Source organism: Acinonyx jubatus, chromosome C1 (assembly GCF_027475565.1).
Source record: "Acinonyx jubatus isolate Ajub_Pintada_27869175 chromosome C1, VMU_Ajub_asm_v1.0, whole genome shotgun sequence".
In the NCBI taxonomy this organism is placed as follows: domain Eukaryota; kingdom Metazoa; phylum Chordata; class Mammalia; order Carnivora; family Felidae; genus Acinonyx; species Acinonyx jubatus.
Window position 1 is genome coordinate 158,688,901 of NC_069381.1, and position 21,186 is coordinate 158,710,086.

The following is a 21,186-nucleotide window of genomic DNA, read 5'->3' on the forward strand; positions in this document are numbered from 1 at the left end:
ACAAACTATCCTAAAGTTAGTCATTTAAAACAACCACACTCTTTTATTTTGCTCACAAATCTGCGGTTTGGATAGGACATGGCAGGGGGTAGGGGTGAGAGAGAACATCTTATCTCTGTTCCACTTGGGATCATTTGGGGGCAACTCAGAGGACAGCTAGGGGCTAGAATCAGCTAAAGCCTCCCTGCTGGCATGTCTGTTGGTTGATGCTGGTTGTCAGCTGGTCCCAGCTCAAGCTAGTGACCAGAACACTACATGTGGCCTTTGCACATGGCTGCTTAGCTTCCTCCCAGCAAGGAGGCTAGGTAACAAGAACCAGTGTCCCAAGAGAAACAGGCAGAAGCTCCTTAAATCTGTAAGTCATCCATTGCCACTTTATTTTGATCATAATTACAGATGCGTTCAGACTGAAGGAGAGGGAACATAGGTCCAACCTTTAACGCATTAAAGTCACATTGTAGAAAGACCATATGGGATAGGAGATAGTGTTATGACCTTTCTGCAAAACACAGTCTGCCACACAGGCCATGGAGTTATAGCAGTGATATTACAGAGGTGGTGAAGTTAAAGGCGCTGGGAAATCAGTTGGAGAATTTGTGGATAGGAGCCTGGGGAAAATGGGTAGGAATCTAAGCCAAAGAATGTGGACTTGGATCTGCTGATATTGGCAAGTCTTTAGAGTTTTCCCTGTAATCATAGTGATAATTAACAAGAACGATCTGGCTGTAGAATGCTCCATAGTATGAGGGGGAGGTTGAAGGTGGCACAGTAGCTGGGCATTTATCACGGTAGTCTAGATATGCTGTGATGAGGCCATGCCTAGGGTGAATATAGGCCAGAAAAAGGAGGTGAGTATGTGAGATGTTGGTTGGGAATACAGGATCCAAAGTAATTGGATAAGAAGAGTAAAGGAAAAGAATAAGGGGTAATGTCACTCTTTTGAGCTAAGTAGAAATATAGACAGACTCTTATCTAGTCTTAAGGACATGAGGTTATTTATAATCTCTATCCCATTTGTGAATATTCATATTCATATATATCATTGCAGCCATTTTGATTTTGACTTTGTGTTTGATTTTGAGATTGTGGGTTTGAATCCCCATTTATAGAAGAGAAAATTAAGCAATTACCCAAGTGTCCCATACTAGAATCTCTTCTCTGTAAAGGCCAATCTGTGAAGGCCTTCTCTGTGACTGCCACTAAATCTTGAAATCTGTGCACATTTAATATTCACAGAAATAGATCTTGCTCTGACACCAGGTGGTTGGTTAGCTTATATCCGAACAGCTGCTAGTACTTTTACCATGAAATTGTTAAGGCTCTTAAGGCAGGGTTCATATAGTATTTGTGTTATTTGCCTTAGATATAGAAGAAGCTTGAGGTGAATAGATGGCTCAGTTGGTTAAATGTCTGATTCTTGGTTTCGGCTCAGGTCGTGATACCATGGTTCATGAGTTTGAGGCCCGTGTTGGGATCTGTGCTATGAGCGTGGAGCTTGCTTGGGATTCTCTCTCTCCTGTTCTCTCTGCCCTGCCCTTGCTCGTACTTTCTCTCTCTCTCAAAAATAAATAAATAAACTTAAAAATATATGTAAGATCTCTCCCTCTAAATAAATATATAAGCTTTAAAAGTATGTAAAAAAGAAGCTTAATCTTTGAGGTTAAATGCAATTGATATATATATATGTATATATATGGCAAAAACTCTTCTTGTACATACAAGTTAGGCTGTATTTTATGCTTGGTTAGCATACACCACTGAGTAAGTCTGTATGCTCTGTCTTGCCCAGCACCCAGGGAGACTTGGAGCAGGCACAGCCTCCCAAGGGCAGAATGGCTATGACCTCACCCTGTCCTCTCTTGGAAATCTCATCTCAACGACCTAGGTTGGGCTTAGGAGACCTGGGGCAGAAGCTGGGGTTCAGTCTCTAATGCCTGTTGATAGTTTTCAGGTGCCACCTGGGAGAATGGGCCTGGAGAATAAGGACACACTTCCATCTCAGGCTTTTCTACTGTGAAGGCAGTCTCTGCTTTTCATGGAGTGAAAATTACTTCTGGACTTCTCACCTCCTCTCATTTGCCTCCTTCCTGTCCGACACCCCATGGTGAATCAGCTGTATGCTCTCAAGCATGAGATTCAATTACTTTTATTGTTAGGCTTGGCTATGATTGTCTTTAATAGTCAGAAAATTATCCAGCATCTAAAAAGCACAATTAGAAAATTCAGCCACAGTGTGTCCCTGTGAGTTTTGGCTGGCAGCAAAGAAGTAATTCTTCGGAGGAGTTCTTGTAGACATTTGGCATTTAGTACTAGCTCTCTGAATTTTATTTCACAAATGGAAACCTGAGGGTTTTTTTTTTTTCACACTCCATTCAGTAGCATATTTTAGCCAATCTCAAAATGAAAGTATCAGTTTAATGTCATCCTTGAGGTAGAAAATATTTTATAGCTGAGAATCCTTACTTTCTATGTACAACACCAGTCAAATATATGAATACTAAACATGTTCAGACTGGTTCTAGGCCTAAATATATTGGCATCCTTGGGAAATTTACTTAATTCATAAGCAACTTGTTTTCTTATTGGGAAGAAGCAAAGAAAGATTGTCTGATAGGAATACTAACTAGTACAAATGATAATGGTGAAAAGAAGTACTCTAGGAATTATTGTAGATGATAGCGACCCAGGGCATTTGCAATAAGGATCACGTGGAAGTGATTCTAGGCCAGGCTGGAGAGGTTTTGGATTATATGGGAACAGGGAGTCTTAGAGCTTTATGGACCTAAAGTATTTTTGACAAACAGCAAGTGTTTCCTAATATGCCATGGCTAAATCTGTGACAGGAGAAGTCATTGCCTCCTACACTTTCGGGGAGCAGGAAGCCATGGCAGCAACACTTAATGAATGGCCTTGACAGTTCAGGGAACGTCCCTGCGTGAGTTGTTTTGAATGATGCCAACCGGTTTCAAGTGCACAGGATTCAAATGCAAACCAAGCCCAGATTTTTTTTTTTTTAATTAATATCTGATGTTTGCCAATCAGAGGAAAGGTGATAGAGTACAGCACACAAATTTCTGAGAGCTGTGTTGTCACCTGGACTAAGACATCCTTCTGTGAGATGGCCAGGGACAGCAGCTGGCCCTTCTGTGGCTACCAGGGAATGGATTTGACAGATGAGAGGAAAATGTGAAAATATTCCTCAGACATGGCCACAACTTTTGGTAAAATGCATAAACATAAAACTTACCATTTTTGTCATTTTAAGTGTACAATTCAGTGGCGTTAAGTGCATTCAAAATGTTTTGCAAACATTACCACCATTTGATTCCAGAACTTTTTCATCACTTCATAAGGAAACCACATACCCATTCAGCAGTCACTCCCCGTTCCCCTCTCCCTCCAGCCCTGGCAACCATTAAGCAGGCTTTTTAGGAAGGGCCCTGAGGTTAGGAATTAGGAGATGGGAGTCTTTTCAAATCTGGGCTTCTGTCTTCGTGTTTTCCAACAACATAGCAGCTTCCTCATAACAGCATGATGGCAAACCTATAATTTATGACTCCCTTCACAAAACTTTTAAAACAACTTTAGTGAAGTGCATTTATATATCATAAAATTCACCCATTTCAAGAGTGTGATTCAATGGGAACCTGTACAAGGTGGTGTAACTATCACCACAGTCCAGTATTAGAACCGTTTCATCCTCCTGCTTATGTCCCTCATGCTGTTTATAGTTAAACCCATCCCACCCCCAGCCCCGGGCAACCGCAGATCTACCTTCTGTCTCTATAAATTTGCCTTTTCTGGACGTTTCATTTCAGTGTGATCATGTGATGTGTGGTCTCCATTTCTGGCTCCTTTCACAGAATATAACATTTCTGGAATTCATCCACAGTGTAGTATATGTCAGCAGTTCTGTTTTTCATTGCAGTATTCCATTGATTGGATGTACCGCATTTTACCTATGCACTCACTTGCAAACATTTAAGGGCCCGGCATACTTTCTTTGTGCAATTCCACTACACTGTGCAAACATTTTTGAGGAAGTTTCTTGTCTGCAACTTCTAGAGGGTTATGTTGTTGGATGTCCTCTAATATGCTCACTCACTAAGGTTCATCCAACATGACTCCCAGGAGCAGATCCACATTCTTAGATCATTCATTCATTTAGCAAATATTTTTTGAGTGCTCACGGCATACTGTGCTCTCTGCTAGACACAAAGGATATGTTCTAGCACTCTTGGGATTTCTGCTGTAATGCAGAGATTCTTCACACCATGCACAGCTCCCCTTCTGGTGGGTTGAAGGAGCAGGCACATTCTATTGGGACTGATACTCAGTCACAGGCAGCTTTCTCTCTGTTTCCTTCCCTGAACTTCTCACTCTTGAAATACTCAATGCTCCTCTGAGATGCTCCCATTTCATCCTGAGTCTCCAGCAAATTCTGTCTGATGTCTCTTCTACCTCTGGAATGTGATAAAACTTGGGGATGGAATGGTCTCATTGTATGCCTTGAATGTGTAAATGCATGATGAATGAATGACTCCCACTGATGAATGAATAAAGGAATGAATGAGCAAATAGAAAAATTAGGGGCACTGACCTCTTCAGATCTTGACTTCTAGACATACTTGTTCCCTCTCTTGTTAGAGTCAGGGGTTGCATGATTCCCTCTCTAGAATGAAGGCAAAAGTACATAAGAAGAAATACAGTAATCTGATGTTCCCTCTGCTCCTTGAAACAGAGGCTTGACATCAACTTCTTATCACTGTCATTGATATTTTAATGGTATCCCTAGGGTCACTCTCCAGGCAGACTATTTAGGGAAACAATATGAAAATGGTCTTGCATGGCTGGGTGACCTGGCCCAGATGCCAAAGGTAGTGACTTACAATGGCTTCTCCAGGCCCCTCCCTGCTCTGTTCTGCCACCACCCGGCTCATGATGCTCTTAGCTTCCTCTTTGACTCCTGTCCTGGGTCATCCTGCCTGACCAGAAAGCCAGAAGCAAAGGGGACAGGACACACACTGTGTATTCCTGTGGGACACTGGGCAGAAGGTGGAAGAGGGAAGACCCAGGAGGCTAAACCAGGCAAGGTGCTTCATGTGGAGAAGAAAACAGGTGGTTCTGTGAGGGCTTTACTGCTTGCATTCTGGTGGCTGGGGTGTAATCAGAGCCCCATTATAACTACTGGGACAAAACATTAAAAGGGGAAGAGACATGGACATGTCTAGTTTCAGAGATTACTTAAGGTTACTTGAAGCTTTAAAAATAGATAATAATATTTTTAAGATTATGTTATTTTATAGGACTAAATACATATGTATTATCTACTTTAATGAGACCATGTTTTAGCCTTGTCCATCTATGGATAATTCTGGAGATTTTCCTTTATTTCTATGGTCACTGGTTGGGGCCCATTGGTTTGGTCCATCATACAAATGTACTTCATGGATGGTGGACATCATACTCCTGTTGAGGGTCTACTATGGGTTACTATGTCCGTCCACCCCTTACAGAAGGTCTCTTCATCCTTGGATGAGCCATAGCCTGCTGGGTTCCATTTCTTACTGGCAGAGAAATATTGAGATGCTAGTTGGATAGAAATTACCTTGGGTTTGGGTTGATTCCATTTTTGCTTAGCATCTTTACCATTTAAAATGTGCTCATTTTGAGGTACCTCAAATACATTTTATCTATTCTAAATTCATATACAGAGATAACTTCTCTCTGAGCCAGCTCCAACAAAAATACAGTGACACCTGGTACTAATCTTGTGAATCAAAAGTCGAGTGTACATTCTTTTCTTTTTTTTCCTTCTTGGCACTTTGCTTTTAATTTATACTAGATCCTTTCTGTTGAGTTAGTAATTTCATTTTAAGTATAGAAATCAAGTTTAATTAAAGCTTTCTTGCCATTTAAAATAATAATTTGTTTATTTAGCATTCTTAATTACCTTGGGTAAATTGCCTATAGAGGCTCACCTAATTCATTTGTTTGTTCAAATTATTACTGTCATTTGCATATTTTGAAAGACACCACTTTAATGAAACAGTGAGGTGAAGTCAGGGCAGATGATTCCTCTCTGTGGCAAATGCTAAAGCGATGGTCTTTCTGCTTTAGTCTGTTTGTTCAGCTGGAAGGTGTGCATCATCCTACTGAGTTTTCACAAAAGATCAAAGTTTTAAAAAGCTTCAGTATTGGAAAATCATTAGTAATGAAGTGTCTGGGAGGCATGGCAATATGATGAATTGAACAGCATTCAATTCAATTGAACAGTCCAGCCAGGGACTGCCACTTACACAACCTCCTTTAGCTTCTTAGAATGAATGCAAGCATGCCTCTCCTTAACCCCAAGATATGTCTTTGCAGACTTGTGGCTATAGATAACATTTCTAATGCCTTTGAAGAACTTAAAATAATTTGTTGAAAGACTTTCTGTTATTAGTGGGAAAATGTGATGTTGCACAAAGGCAACAATTTTATTCTGAGGGTATTATAACCATTTATCGGTGTTAATAAATAACCACCTGTAAGAGAGGAGTTTAGAGAACTTAAAATGATAAATAAGTGAGAATGATTTCTTATTTGCTTATTAGTTATTTTAAGTATGGGTTTTAGCTCATAATCTTTGGGAGTGCTATTTTGACTGTTCTTTGGGAGCTTTTCTTTTTTTTATTATGGAGGAATGAGGGATTTCTTCATAGTTCTTGACAAGTTTGCAGGATAACTTGGTTGAATCTGTTTTCTGATTTATTGATTTTAAGTCAATCCCAAGCCTCCTAAACTTTAGAAACTGATTCATAGTTCCCACTATTAAAAAGAAACCCAATTTGATAGAGCATAATAGAACACATTGCATTAAGTATCTCCAGGTTTCCTATTGCCTATAACGAAAATGTGGAAAACATTCTAACAAGAGCCCTTCATTAGTGTTAGTTATATACTAAAAGCATCTCTGAATGATGTGGCCCCAAGGCATATCTCAAATAGGAAACATTCTCCTTTTTATACTAATGGATTATTTGTAGAGAAAGCGTATATGCATCTTATGAAACACTAGTAATGAAAGTAAATGAATGCCAGAGCCAGTTTTTGATGTTTGCACTCCAATTTAAAGTCTATGATAAAGGCAGGAAGTCTGCTCCTTTCTGAGCCTGGTTGAGCCTGGATCCTTCTCTCTTTGTTCATGAAGGCACAGCCCCTTGTCCAGCATTAATAGGGCATGCACTTTTAGACCTTCTCTCTGTTGTAGCAGAAAAGATGCTATCCTGACACTCAAGAATCCTGCCGTGATGATGTAGTAACCCTGTGACCTTGGGCAAGTTACTTCCATGGACTCATTTCTTTACCTGGGAAGTGGTTGTCTGTAGATGAATTAGACATTTTAAAAGGTCATTTTAATTAAAGTCTGTGCTTCCAGTGGTAATAGATTGTCTCTGATCTATATTCCTCCCCATGGTCTCCACACATGCAGGGGTGGGAGTTGGGGAAGCTAATTCCTGGAGTCGAGGTACAGTGAGAAGGTATGAATTAGAGAAGAGCAGGCTGGCTCACAGGTACATCAAGCTCACTGCCTTATCATGCTCTCAGTTCTGATGAGCCTCCTGTGACCATATGCTGAATCTGATCTGACCTGGGTTTGTAACTCTCCCATTCCCCATTAGGGGTAGAGGGAGGTGGGGGCACTGGGAAGGATCTTAGAGAGGCAGATATCTGGAATATGCTCTTGATGTCTAACATAAAACTCTACCTTTGTTTAAAAAACACAAAAGAATTCATTTTCTCTTGTTTGACTTAGAAAATAAAAGGAAGGACTCTAAACACTGTGACTTTCAAATTTTGATTTTTTTTTTGCATTAGTAAGGGATTTTATTTTACCTTTTAAATTACAAAAATATCAATAAATATTAAAAATTCAAACTATAGGGGAGCCTGGGTGGCTCAGTCTGTTGACTGTGCAACTTCAGCTCAGATCACGATCTTGCAACTCTTGAGTTCAGGCCCCATGTCTGTCGGGCTCTGTGCTGACAGCGCAGAGCCTGGAGCCTGCTTTGGATTCTGTGTCTCCCTCTCTCTCTCTCACTCCCCTACTCACGCTCTGTTTCTCTCCTTCAAAAATAAATAAACATTAAACATTTTTTTAAAAAAATTCAAACTGTATGCAAAGGATATTAAGCAAAAAATGAAAGTCCTTTTTTTAATTAAAAAATATTTTTTAAATGTTTATTTTATTTTGAGAGAGTGAGAAAGTGGGAGGGGCAGAGGGGGGGGAGGAATAGAATACTAAGCAGGCTCCATGCTATCAACAGAGCCCAATGTGGGCCTGAGCTGATATAAAAAGTTGGACGCTTAAATGACTGAGTCACCCAGGCACCCCAAAAGTGAAAGTCCTTTCTACTCCCATTATCTAGAGCTATCTGCTATTAACACTTTCATTTGGATATTTCAGACATTTTCCTGTGCACATATCAATGCAATTATCATATATGCATATCTTTTTGCCTTAAAAATTGAATTGTACTGTAACTACAGTTATACCAACTTCTTTTTTTTTTACTTAAACGTCTTTCATAGATACTCTGCTGTGAGAGTACTTACAGATCACAGCAAGATATGTATTCATTAAAAACAACTGGACTTGTTTATGTGACTATGTAGACATAATAAATCATACATAAAAGCAGTAACACTGTAGACAGTGTCAAATTATAACACACTTCATCTTTCTGTTTTTGGAATGTTAGTGAGAATTAGCCATTCTGGTGTTCCTTGCCCTGAACTTTTTCATAATCTGGGCCCCAGAATGAGGGTAACTTTATTCCTTGAAGTAGCTCTCTATTAGCTATTCTGATGAATAAATACTCATCGTCAGTAAGCTAATATGTAACCCTTCTTGATTTTATATTTAGGTATATGTAGTTTTAAATTTTGCTTAATGCTTACATAGTGTGTGTCAGGCACAGTTCTAAACACATTTCAAACTGAAACTCACTTGATTCTTTTAACAACTATATGAGGTAGCTACCATTATCCCATTTTCATTTCTTTGTGGTTTTTCTATCTACACAATTACGTTATCTGACAAAAGTGGGCGTCTTATTTTTTTCTTTCTAACCTTTATGCCTTTTATTTATCTTTCCTGCCTTGTACTGTTGAGGACCTCCAGCACAAGGTGAATAGAATTGGTGAGAGTGGACATCCTTTCCTTGTTACTGATCTTGGGGAAAAGCATTCAATATGTTACCACTAAATAAGATAACTACAGATTGAGGAGATCCCCTTCTGTTTTTATTTTGCTGAAAGTTTTGATCATGAATTGGTATTGAATTTTGTCAGACTCTTTTCTGAGTATATTAACATTCTGTATGGTTTTTCTCTTTTATTCTGGTAATAGTATCAATTATAATAATTGGTTTTTAAATGTTAAAACTGTATTACATTCCTGAGATAAACCCTACTTGGTCATGATGTAAAACAGGATGATTATCTTTATATATTACTCGATTTTATTTGCTAACATTTGCTAAGAATTTTTGTGTCTATATTTGTAGACACTGAGCCATAATTTTCTTTTCTTATAGTATCTTTTTCAGATTTGGTATCAGGATTATGCTGGCCTCATACAATGAGTTGGGCAGGGTTCCATCCTGCTCAGTTTTCTCAAAAAAGTTTGTGTAAGATTAACATTCTCTCTTCCTTGAATATGAAACCATTTGTTCTGGAGTTTTCTTTATGTGAAGGATGTTGGTAGTATATTCAATTACTTTAATAAGGATTGAGCTGTTAAGACTTTTAATTTCATTTTGTGTTGCTTTTGGTAAATTCTATTTTCGAATGTGTCCATTTTATCTAAATTTCCAAGTTCACTGGCACAAAGTTGTTTATCATACTTATTATCCCTCAATATAGTCGGGTCTGTAGAGACATCTTTTTCATTCTTGATATTGGTAGTTTGTATTCCCTCATTTTAGTTTTATTTCAATCTAGCTAGGAATTTGTCAAATTTGTTGATCTTGCAATGAACCAACTTTCAGTTTTCTTTATTTTCTCTATTGCTTTTCTGTTTTTCTATTTCATTGATTTATGCTCTTTTAAAAAACAATTTTCTTTTTTCTATTTCCTTTGGATTTGTTTTTTATTCTACCTTCTCAGAAACTTGGGTCATTGCTTTTATACCTTCATCCTTTTCTTTTTATTTTTTTGTGTGGGTTTTTTTTTTTTTTTTGAGAGAGAGAGAGAGAGAGAGAGAGAGAGAGAGAGAGAGAGAGCAGGGGAGGGACAGAGGGAGAGGGAGAGGAAGAGAGAGAATCTTAAGCAGGCTTCCTGCCCAGCACAGAGCCTGACATGGAGCCAGACATGGGGCTGGATCTCATGATGGTGAGATCATGACCTGAGCTGAAATCAAGAGTTGGGTGCTTAATTGACTAAGCCACCCAGGAGCCCCTACCTTTATCTTTTTCTACTATAAGCATTTACAGCTATAAATCTCCCTCTAATTACTGAACTATGGCACACGAATTTTGATATATTGTGTGCTCATTATTATTTACTTCAAAATACCTTTGCTGCGATTTCTTCTTTATTTTCTTTTTCAAAAAAATTTTTTTACTGTTTGTTTATTTTTGAGAGAGGGAGAGACAGAGTGTGAGCAAGGGAGGGGCAGAGAGAAGGAAACACAGAATCAGAAGCAGGCTGCAGGCTCCGAGCTGTCAGCACAGAGCCTGAAATGGCACTTGAATCCACAAACCGCAAGATCATGACCTGAGCTGAAGTTGGACGCTTAAACAGACTGAGCCACCCAAGCGCCCCTGACTTCTTTGAAGTTGTTATCAATTTCTAAATATTTGGGGTTTTCTGGATATCTTATTGTTACTATTTTTAGTTTAATTTAATTATAGTCAGAAAACATATTTGGTAGAATTTCATTCATTTGAAATTTATTGAGACTTGTTTATAGCACACCAAATTGTCTATCTTGGTGAATGTACCATGTACACTTGAAAAGAATGTGTATTCTGCAGTTGTTGGGTGCAGTGTTGTGTAAATGGCAATTAGGTTAGTGTAGTTGATAGTGATATTCAAGTCTTCCCTGTTCTCACTGTTTTTTGTTTTGTTTTGTTTTTGTCTTGTTGTTCTATTAATTACCAAGAAAACAGTCTTAAAATCTCCAACTACGATTTTGGATTTGTCTATTTATTCATTAATTCTGTCAATTTTGTTTCAAAATGCTCTATTTTTAGGCACATATGCACTTACTATTTTCTTCTTTCAGATGCCTTTTTTATCATTATCAAGTGTCTCTTTTTATGTCCAGTAATACTCTTCACCTTGAAATCTAGTTTATATGATATTAATATAGTCACTCCAGCTTTCTTATGCTTTCTCTTTTTCCATGCATTTATTTTCAGACTATCTGTTCCATGTATTTAAAGGTTACGGAGAACATACTTATGAGTTTTAATTTTTTATGCATTCTAGCAATTTCCTTTTTTAATTGGAGTGTCTAGTCTGTTTACATTTAATATAATTGTTTATATGATTGGGTTTAGATGTACAAGTTCTCTATTTTTTTCCTCTTTGTCCCATCTACTTTTTTGTTCCTCTCTCTTCTTTCCTGACTTATTTTGGATTAACTGAATATCTTTTAGAATTCTGCATTAGTTTGGTTTTTCAGAAAGCAGGTGCCAAGGTGAAGTTACAAGTGCTAGAGATTTGCAGGGTGCAATGCCATCAAAAGATAAAGAGGAGAGAGAGCAGGTATCTGACATCTGTGAAAGGAGGGAACAAGAAAGGAGGATAGGGTAGAAAGAACCTTAAACTGCACTGTGATTTTGAGAAAGTTTCTGCCAGCCTGATGGAGGATTTTGATCAAAGATTGCTGATAGATGAATATTGCACTGGGCAGAATTGGCCAAGTGCTCATATCCCTGTCATGTTCAGTTATTGGCTAACTGCAAAGAACATAGCTTTGATTCACTCACAGTGGATCCCTAAGGTGCTGCCATTAGATGCTGTCAGCTAACCACACTCCTCACAGCTGTCAAGTTTCTTCTAGAAGGGAGATCCAGGTGAGGCAGGTATCTTCATGGCTGCCTCAATTTCCATTTTAATTTTTTTATTGACTTTTTAATTGTATCTCTTTGCATTAATTTTTAGTGGTTGCTCTAGAGAGCACCATATATATTTTTAGCTTTTCACATTCTGCTTAGAGGTAATATTGTACTGCTTCATGTCAAGCACTGGAACATTGCAACAGCATAGTTTCATTTACTGGCTCCTTCATCTTTTGTGCTATATCGTCATCATGCTTATGTTATAAGCCCCACAATATAGTGTTATAATAACACTATAGTTTTTATAGTTTATAGAAAATAGTTTTATGTCTTTTAAAGAATTTCAAAGGAGTGTGTGTGTTTGTGTGTGTGTGTTTTACACTTACTCACATATTTACCATTTACCATTTTCAGTGGTCTTCATTCCTTTCTCTTTCTGTAGGTCCAAATAACCTTTTGTAGAATTTATTTTTATCCTGTAGAACTTTCTTCAACATTGCAAATAGTTTAAATCTGCTGGCTATTAAGTCTTTGAGGTTTTGTTTTTCTGAAAGTGTCTTCACTTAACCTTCATTGTCTAAGAATATTTTTGCCAGATATAGAATTCTAGCTTGACTGTTGTTGCTCCTGTTGGCACTACAAAGATGTCATTCTTTTATCTCTGAACCTACATTATGTTTGATGAAAAATTAGTGTGGTTTTATCCTGTGTATGATATGCCATTTCCCCTGGTTGCTTTCAAGATTTTCTCTTTATCTTTGAATTTTAGCACTTCCAATATGTGCCCTGGCATGGGTTTATATTTTGTTTTATTTTTATTTATCCTGTTTGGAGTTGGCAGAGAGTTTTGAATTTGTAAATTTATGTCTGTTTTTACAAATTTGGATTGTTATTTTTTCAGAATTCTTTTCTTGCCTATTCTCTCTTCACCCTTCCTTCTGGGATTTCAATTACACATGTGTTAGACATGCTATTATATCCCCCTGGACCTTGAGGCTTTGTTCATTCTTAAAGTTCTTTTCTCTATTTCTCAAATTGGATAATTTATATTGTTCTATCTTTAAGTTCACTGGTAACTTTTTATTATTTTTTTTCTCTAATCTGTTGTTAGGTCATCCAGTAAATTTTCTTTTCAAATTTTTCTTTGGGTTTAGAATTTCCAATTGTTTCTTTTTATAATTTCTCCTTCTCTGCTGAAATTTCTTTTATATCCTTTAGCATAGTTACAGTAACTGCTTTAAAAATCCTTGTCTACTAATTCCAATATCTTCATAATCTGAGAGTACGTCTCTGTGGATTCTCTTTTCTTTTGAGAATGGGTTTTCCTGTTTCTTTGCATTTCTAGTAATTTTGGAATGTACCTTAGACATTGTGAGTGACATAGAGATTCTAAATTCTGTCATATACCTTTAAAGAGAATTGATTTTCTATTTTAGCAGGCAGTTAATTTAATGGAAGTCAGATTCCAACTTGGTCTTCCCTGTGATGGACATTAGCAGAAATATGTTTAGTTCTTGTCATCTTTGCTGGGATACTTGAGGTCTGCTCCACATATGTATAGTATTGGGAGTAGTAAGAGATTTTCTCAGATTTTATGTACTGAATTTGAGGCTTCTCCTCTGTGGTTGTCTTCTCTCTGGGATTTCCTCCCACATTTCATTGCTGCTGTCATCTCTGATTTCTTAGCTACAACATGCCAGAGATCTAGCTACCACGTGGAACTGACTAGGTCTCCCATTACATAAAAAGCTATAAAACATGAGTAATTTATCAAGAGCCATTTTTTCAAGTGTTATCTTCCCCCTTTCACTCCTGCCTGCTCTTGGTCACTCTCCAGTGCCTTCAGATAGCTGTGTTTTTAAAGGTTTTTTTTTTTTTAAGTTTATTTATTTTGAGAGAGAGGGTGGGGGGGGGGGGGAGAACATGAGTGGGGAGGTGCAGAGAGAGAAGGAGAGAGAGAAAACCAAGCAGACTTTGCCCTGTTAGCACAGAGCCCAGCATGGGGCTTAATCTTGCAAACTGTGAGACCATGACCTGAGCCAAAATCAAGAGTCAGCTGTTTAGCCAACTGAGCCACCCAGGTGCCCCTGTTTTTTAATATTTTAATCCAGAGTTCATGACTGTTATCTGTGAAAAGGTTAGTCTGATAGGAGTTATTTTTATGACCAAAAGCAGAAGTCTGTTATCCCCCTTTATAGATGAATTTAAAGACACTCACACTACATTAAGTTTACGTACATTACCCAAGGTCATACAATTGGTAAGTGGCAGGGCTGTGATTTGAACACAAGTAGTTTGGTTCTAGAGTCTTAGGATTTGGTCCAAGGGTACACTTCAATGATATGAATTTTTAAGACAATGGCAGGAAGAATAGGAAATATTCTTGGACTCATGGAGCCTTCTGGTGTTAAGTCCTTATGCATTGGACCGTTCTCAAGATCTCATTACTCAGTGGATACTTCTTATATTTTTGGGTGTGTACATTATTTCATGTACAAAGCTTACACACAAGTTGTATTAAAGGATTATGTTGTTTTTGGTTAATTGGAAAGTAGATCTTTAGTTATGAGAAATTTCATATTTTCAGGGTTCTGTGATGTACTCCTTGGGCCGCCTTACTTAGAAACTGGTGTAGTTTATCATGTCGTTCTTTTAGTGATTAAAATAAAGAGAACTTTTGAAGGAAAGTAATATCAACAGTAATATAATGAATGTTTAAAAATTATTTATTGATGAAATTCAAAACCACAGTTATGGGATAGTTGACTTTTAAGAAGGTAAGTTTAAGATAGATTTAGCTGATGTGAACCATAGACCTTGGAAGCATAACAGTAAGACCAAACTTGGGGCACCTTGGTGGCTTAGTCAGTTAAGCGTCCAACTCTTGGTTTCAGCTCAGATCATGATCTCATGGTTTCATGGGTTCAAGTTCTGCATCAGGTTCTGCACTGGCAGCACAAAGTCTCCTTGGATTCTCTCTCCCTCTCTCTGCCCCTCCCCAACTCATGCTGTCTCTGTCTCTCTCAAAATAAATGAATAAACTTAAAAAAAAAAAACAAAAAACTTGAGCAGTACTATTCCTTCTTGATTGTTTCCCTTTTTCTCCTCTGGACTAAGTAGTTTCAGTTAACATTCATGAAATGATTCATTTCATCTTATCCCTGTAGCCCTTGATTTTATCTTCACTTTGCATTTTAGAGCCTGGCTGGCTTCATGTTGATTTCACCATAGTTTGTAAGCTGATTTGTAGTGAAATCTTATTCACGTATGTTACTTTCAAACTAAAGGGAAGGGCCTATGTATTTGATTTTGGAATTCTCTCGGCATCCCACAGCAGTGCTCGGATACCGCAGTCAAGCTGATTGGCCAGTAAAGAGCAGGGGTTCAATACTTGATTGATTGATGGTTCTGAATTCCAGCCACTCAGTTCTGGGAAGGTGGGTTTATCTTCTGAGTTTAATAAAACTGAGTCCTTGAAGGCCGTGATAAAGATTTTGGCTTTCATCCTAAGAGTAACGGGAAGCAATGCAGACTTTTAAGCAGTTGAGCGACAAGCCCAGATTGGAATTTTTAAAATAATTACTCTGGATGTATGTGGAGCAGTTTGATATAACCCAGTTCTAGAGTGTAGAAATTAATGTAAATGATTAAATTTTAACCCAGAGATATAATCTAGAAGAACTAAACCCCAGATAGTCTTCAAGCAGAACCCCCAAGTGTTATTTCTCTCAACTACAATTTTGAAGAATAGTGAGAAGCAGAAAGTTTGAGACTGACTTTTTCTTTGGCAGGGGGTGTGTGGGGGAGAGTCAAGGGCCTAGAATGTGAGTATTTTGCATTTCTGAAAAGAGACTTTATTTTTACAATGAAATATTAAAGCAATATGAATATCAAGGAATTAGGGAATTGAATATCAAAAAGCTACTAAAAATGACAAGTCTATATTTTATGCCTTTATGGAAAATATATGTCATAATTTATTAATTTGAAAAAGCAAAATTAAAAATGTAATATAATTATGAAAACAATCATGCTTTCTCTTAACAAAAATACACAAAAATAGAGATGAAACTTGTTATACTTTGTTATCCACCAAATCCTGTTGCTTAACAGCTGTTAAAAAGTTATGTTGCTTAAAATGAGAAAACAAACCTAATATTTCAGTAATCATTGGAAATCTGAGTTAAAAGCGTTGAGATGCTGCTAAGAGAGCAAAATTTTCGAGAGATAAAAATGTACTCTGACATGTTTCTTCTTCCCAAACATTTGTGGAGATTGAAAAAATTCCAAATGTGTCTTGAAGAAAGGAATTGACAACTCCTGAATTAAATACAGTGTTTGGCTCCTGCTTCAGACAGTATTTATTGGTAGGTTATAACAAGGTTAATAACAATTTGTTTGCTTGATTCCCCCAAAGTTTTGTAGGATTTTGTACTTCTTGTATATAACTTGCCAAATCATAGCACTCATATTCCTCATTAAAATTAACATTAAATTATGCATATGTAAAACAAACCTGGGTGGAAAAAGAAAGATTTGTCAGTAAAAAAAAGTCAGCAGAAGGTGCCCTAACAGTGGGCAATGAGTGGGGTATCAAGTTACTCTGTTTTTTGTAAACAGTGTCAATTCTGTATTCTGGGCTGAAAAACCTGGCAAATGACAGCTCTCCCTCGTATTTCCTGAGGTCATTTCGTACCATTTTAAAGGATAAATCATAAATAGACCTTTGAACTAAGACAGTCTCGCTGGACCTATCCTTTTGCGACTAACTTCCAGTCTCAATGGGATATTGAAGGGGAGGCTCGATAGAATACACAGTGGAATCCTTGTCCGGGAATGACTGCCTGGCAATTGTTTCATGGAAAACAGGGAGGGGTGGGGGACAACAACCCTGCTCTGTTCACTGGCTCTTTAATTTAGATTACCAATGATAAAGCCGGGGCTACGGCTAAAGAAAGGTAGGATGCATACGCAGAAACATTAGTGCTAATATGCTGCAGAAAGACAAGATAAATCAGCCCAGCTCTCATACATCACTGAGGGAGAAGCTGATTGCAACTTGACCATGTGCCTGAGTAGTCCCATCAGTGAGAAGAGCAGAACATGGATTAAAAAAAACTAGAATGTACCCTTAGGGCTACTGCCGTGCTGGACCTGGGAGAAGTGTCTGGTGTAAGTTTCAGCTTGTTTTATCCACGTATTTACCAGTGTGTTCCCATGCGGGGAGCTTGTTTCTCTTTCTGTGTTTTCATGGAAGCTTCAAGCATGTTTATTTACAGTCGTAGACTTCATTTTCTATGGATATAATATCAACCTAATAAAGTTCTTCATAGAGGACAGTTTAGCCCCGTGTTTATCCAGGAGAGAAATGTGAGAAAGTGATGGTTATCCTTACTGTCCATAGGAAGCCTGTGGGTGAGTTTTGTTTTTTGTTTTGCTTTTTGTTTCGTGGGGAGGTGAGGGTTACAAAGGTGGATTTTAAACTAAAAATTCAGTTCTTTTGCCATTCACTTAAAAAAAAAATGCAGTGGTAACCCAGCATTTCTTTCCTCCTGTGGTCTTTTGTTTTGAAAAACTGTGTTTGAATATGTAAGCCAGACTGCTTGGAATGCATTATATTTTATGACTGGGATGTTTGTATTGTTTCATATCTGTTATTAGACAAAATAATCATAAAGGGTGTTTTCTATGGACCTTTTTATATTCCAAAATTAAGTACAGATGGCAGTTTCCAACAGTTTTAAAAATTTGTCAATTATTTAATTTAGCATCACTTAAGCATCTGCACAGGGAGAAAGCTGAGATGGTACAGAAGCTGAATAAGCATTGATTGCTCGTCTGAATTGCATCTTTAAAGTTTTCGCCTCAAATCTCTGATTTCACAGTTTATTTTTACCAAATTAGATTATCATATTTCATTATCAAGACTGCAAATGGGTGGAACTCTCTCAGATATCCTACATTTCCCGTTAGAACAGCGCGTAAAGCGCCTGCTGATTGTTACTCTGAGGGAAATTCTCATGCCGGCTCCCCGAGAAGATGGCTTAAATAATGCATGGGTAAGAGTGAAGCAAGCTGGAATTTATGGCCCAGACACTGAGTTTGGGCTTTTGTTCAGACGAAAGACTACATAAGTGTGAGCGTATTAACATACTCTGAGGCTCCAGGGGAAGGGCGTAACTGAATGAAATTAGTGGCCACATGGTACTGTCCACGTTATTTCAAAACAAGCTTTAAAACAGTCCACCAAGCCTAAAGTGTGGTTTGAGGAGCTGAGGAAGGGGAAACTTGAAGTGTCAGTTGCAAACAGGATTCCCTGACTGAAAATTCCATGGGATAGACATAGGAAGTGAGTGTTCTGTAGGGGGGGGGGGGGGGGTGGCCCTAGAGAGAATGGATGAGTGACTGATGAAAAGCAGCATGGTGGTCTTGTTAGGAAGGAATAAACCTTGACCAGACTGCAGCATTCTATATATTATGTCTTCCATCTTGTCCTAATTAGAGGAATATGTCTGCTGAATCCTAATCTCTTTAATTGTTGATAGAGCAGGCATGCGATTTGCTATAAATACACATGAGCATTCATTTCTGAAATAATGGCTGTTGCCAAATATATTAGACCAACAGGAGTGCTGGACTAGGGAAGGCTGTGCTGAATAGTTGAGTTTTGGAGGTAATGGACCAGTTGAGAATCATTGCACAGCTGGGCCAGCAGCTGCACCCAGTGCTCTGTCAAGTTTGGCCTCCAATTTCCTTGAACTTGTCCTTGTTTGCCAAAATGATGAACATAGCAAGAGCTCGTTTCAAATGAGCCTGCTGCAAGCAAAAAAGACCCTTTCCAAGGAGTCTTTGTCAAGGTATGTAGTCAACAGTAGCAGTGGCCAAATGAGGTATTGATTAGGGAATGGGAAGTTTGAATAGTCATAAAAATAAAAACCGAAGGCAAAGTGGTAGAATGAGGTAAGCTGGCAGAAGACCAGAGTACATTAAAAGGCTGTATTGGGTCATCACTGTCCTAACTAAAGGACATATGGAAAAATCCCATAATAATATCCAGCAATAATTATCTTGTAGTTAGGAAAAATAAATAGGCCTGTGGGTTGGAAGGCAGCCCAGTAATCTCAACGCCTTTTTTCCTAACATTGTATTGTTCTGATATTCCTTGGGACTGGGTCAAGAGGAAGTGTCGTAGAGAGCATTTTATATTAAGAAGCAGTGACTAAACAATGCGATTAGTGGCAAGCCAAAATAAGAGTAGCAAGGACTTTCCTTCAATTTCTTGGTCCTGGCTTGAGCAAGTATTTATTTAGCATGTACTAATTACCCAGCATGTTCTAGATACATACTCTAACCAAGTAGATTATAAACTTTTTGAGAGCAGACATGTGGATTTATACTTCTCCTGTATAAATCCCATTTCTTGAAAACCATTGTCTTGTTATGGTAATCATTGCAAGTCTGTCTACTTTCTTGACTTTGAAGAGGTTAAATATCAAATCTTTGCTATGCTTTATTTCCCCCTTCCAACAAAGGTGACTCTCCTCTCTTAAGATTTGAGAGCTTGTGACTTGACCAGTCACAAGTTAGGTGATTTGCGACAAAATACCCCCCGGGAGAGTCTGTTTCCTCTTGTGTGAAATGAAGAAAGTAACCCTCATCCTGCAGGACTGTGAGAAGGAGACGTGCCTAGTGCACAGGCAGTGCTTTCCTCCTTCATAGAAGATAAGCAGGATAAATCACCATACGGACTGAGTGCGTGCTGGCCATGGAGGTGGAGGTAGATGTGGGGAGGGAATGAAGAGGGTAGTGGGAAAGCTGGCTCAGAATCTGGAGCAGAACCTTTGATGAGAATATGACCTGAGGCAGGATGGTGCCAGTGGAAATGCAGAGGAAAGGATGAATCTGAAATATATTTTAAAGGGAAAATGGACAGAATGTGGCAGCTGCTTATATTAAAGTAAAGTGAAGAAGAAGATTATAAAGAAGGAACAACCATGAGGGCTGAGAGCCAAGATTATGGGTTTGTGATAATGGGGGGTTCGGGTGTGTGTGTGTGTGTGTGTGTGTGTGTGTGGTTTGTTCTCCAAACCCCCCAAAGCTGAAACAATACAGTTCTTCAGGGACTTATAAACCAAGAAAACATAAGAAGAGAGAAGAGGAAATTGGAGTGCCTAGTTAACTTATGTAAAAGGAAAGGGAAAAAAATCAATAATAAACCAATAATATAGGACTAACGCTGACAATAGAGTGAGAATTCAAAAGAATTGCCTAAAATGGCAAATCTATGTTTGGAGTTTTTCCCAGACAAGACCCACAATCTGCAAATAATAAGGCTCTTCTGCAATCTTGGAACTTATTTAAGTTTTCCTGAGTTAAAAAAAAATGCCACTGAAAGGATACAAATAGTGTCAGGATTGGGAAGAAAAAGAGCATGAGGAATGGAAATTCTCAAAATAGCTTGGTTTTGAAGAGGAGATGGAAGCCAAAAGATAGCTGGTTGACCTTTCAGAACTTAACCATTCATTATGACTTGTCAGAAAGTTTGACAACTGTTATTCCTTAAATAATTTATTGTGATTTTTCAGGAAATTGAAGCCAAACCACCAACTGGCAAATAGGTTGTGGTCAAATGCTCATTTGCAAATCCTTTATCAGAACAGTGTTGTAAACATCCTTGGGTTACTTTGCAAAAGTCTACACAACTCATCCTACAGTAGAAATCATGTACATTTGCAATAAAAAATTAATAGCAAAAAGACTTTTATGTTAATAATTAAAACATAAGCAGTAAGAATAAGAATGGAAAATGTTTTGAATGCCGGTACTTGGAGAAGTGCAGCTTAATTACAAGATGGTATGGGATGTGGCTATTTTAAAATCGATGCCCACTTTCACTGACGTTAAGAGACTTTGATTTCTTTAATCTTGAAATGTAGGGATTTCCTTGTCCTCCTTGAACTTTACCTTTTTTAAAAAAATTTTTTTTAACATTTATTTATTTTTGAGACAGAGAGAGACAGAGCATGAACAGGGGAGGGGCAGAGGGAGAGGAAGACACAACATCTGAAACAGGCTCCAGGCTCTGAGCTGTCAGCAGAGAGCCCGACACGGGGCTCGAACTCACGGACCGTGA

The 21,186-nt window shown here is 38.1% G+C and overlaps 1 protein-coding gene across 10 annotated transcripts in view; it reads left to right on the top strand.

Annotated features, from left to right (window-relative positions):
- Window positions 1–21,186, top strand: part of RAPGEF4 (Rap guanine nucleotide exchange factor 4) — a 286,855-nt gene that overhangs the window by 93,549 nt on the left and 172,120 nt on the right. For 2 of the 10 annotated variants that reach the window (XM_027055483.2, XM_053215291.1), the window contains exon 1: window positions 13,996–17,225. The exons of the other annotated variants lie outside the window; for them this stretch is intronic. The gene's annotated coding sequence lies outside the window, so the exon portion shown is untranslated. Of the gene's footprint in view, window positions 1–13,995; window positions 17,226–21,186 lie in introns of those variants that run through there. 10 annotated transcript variants of the gene reach the window in all.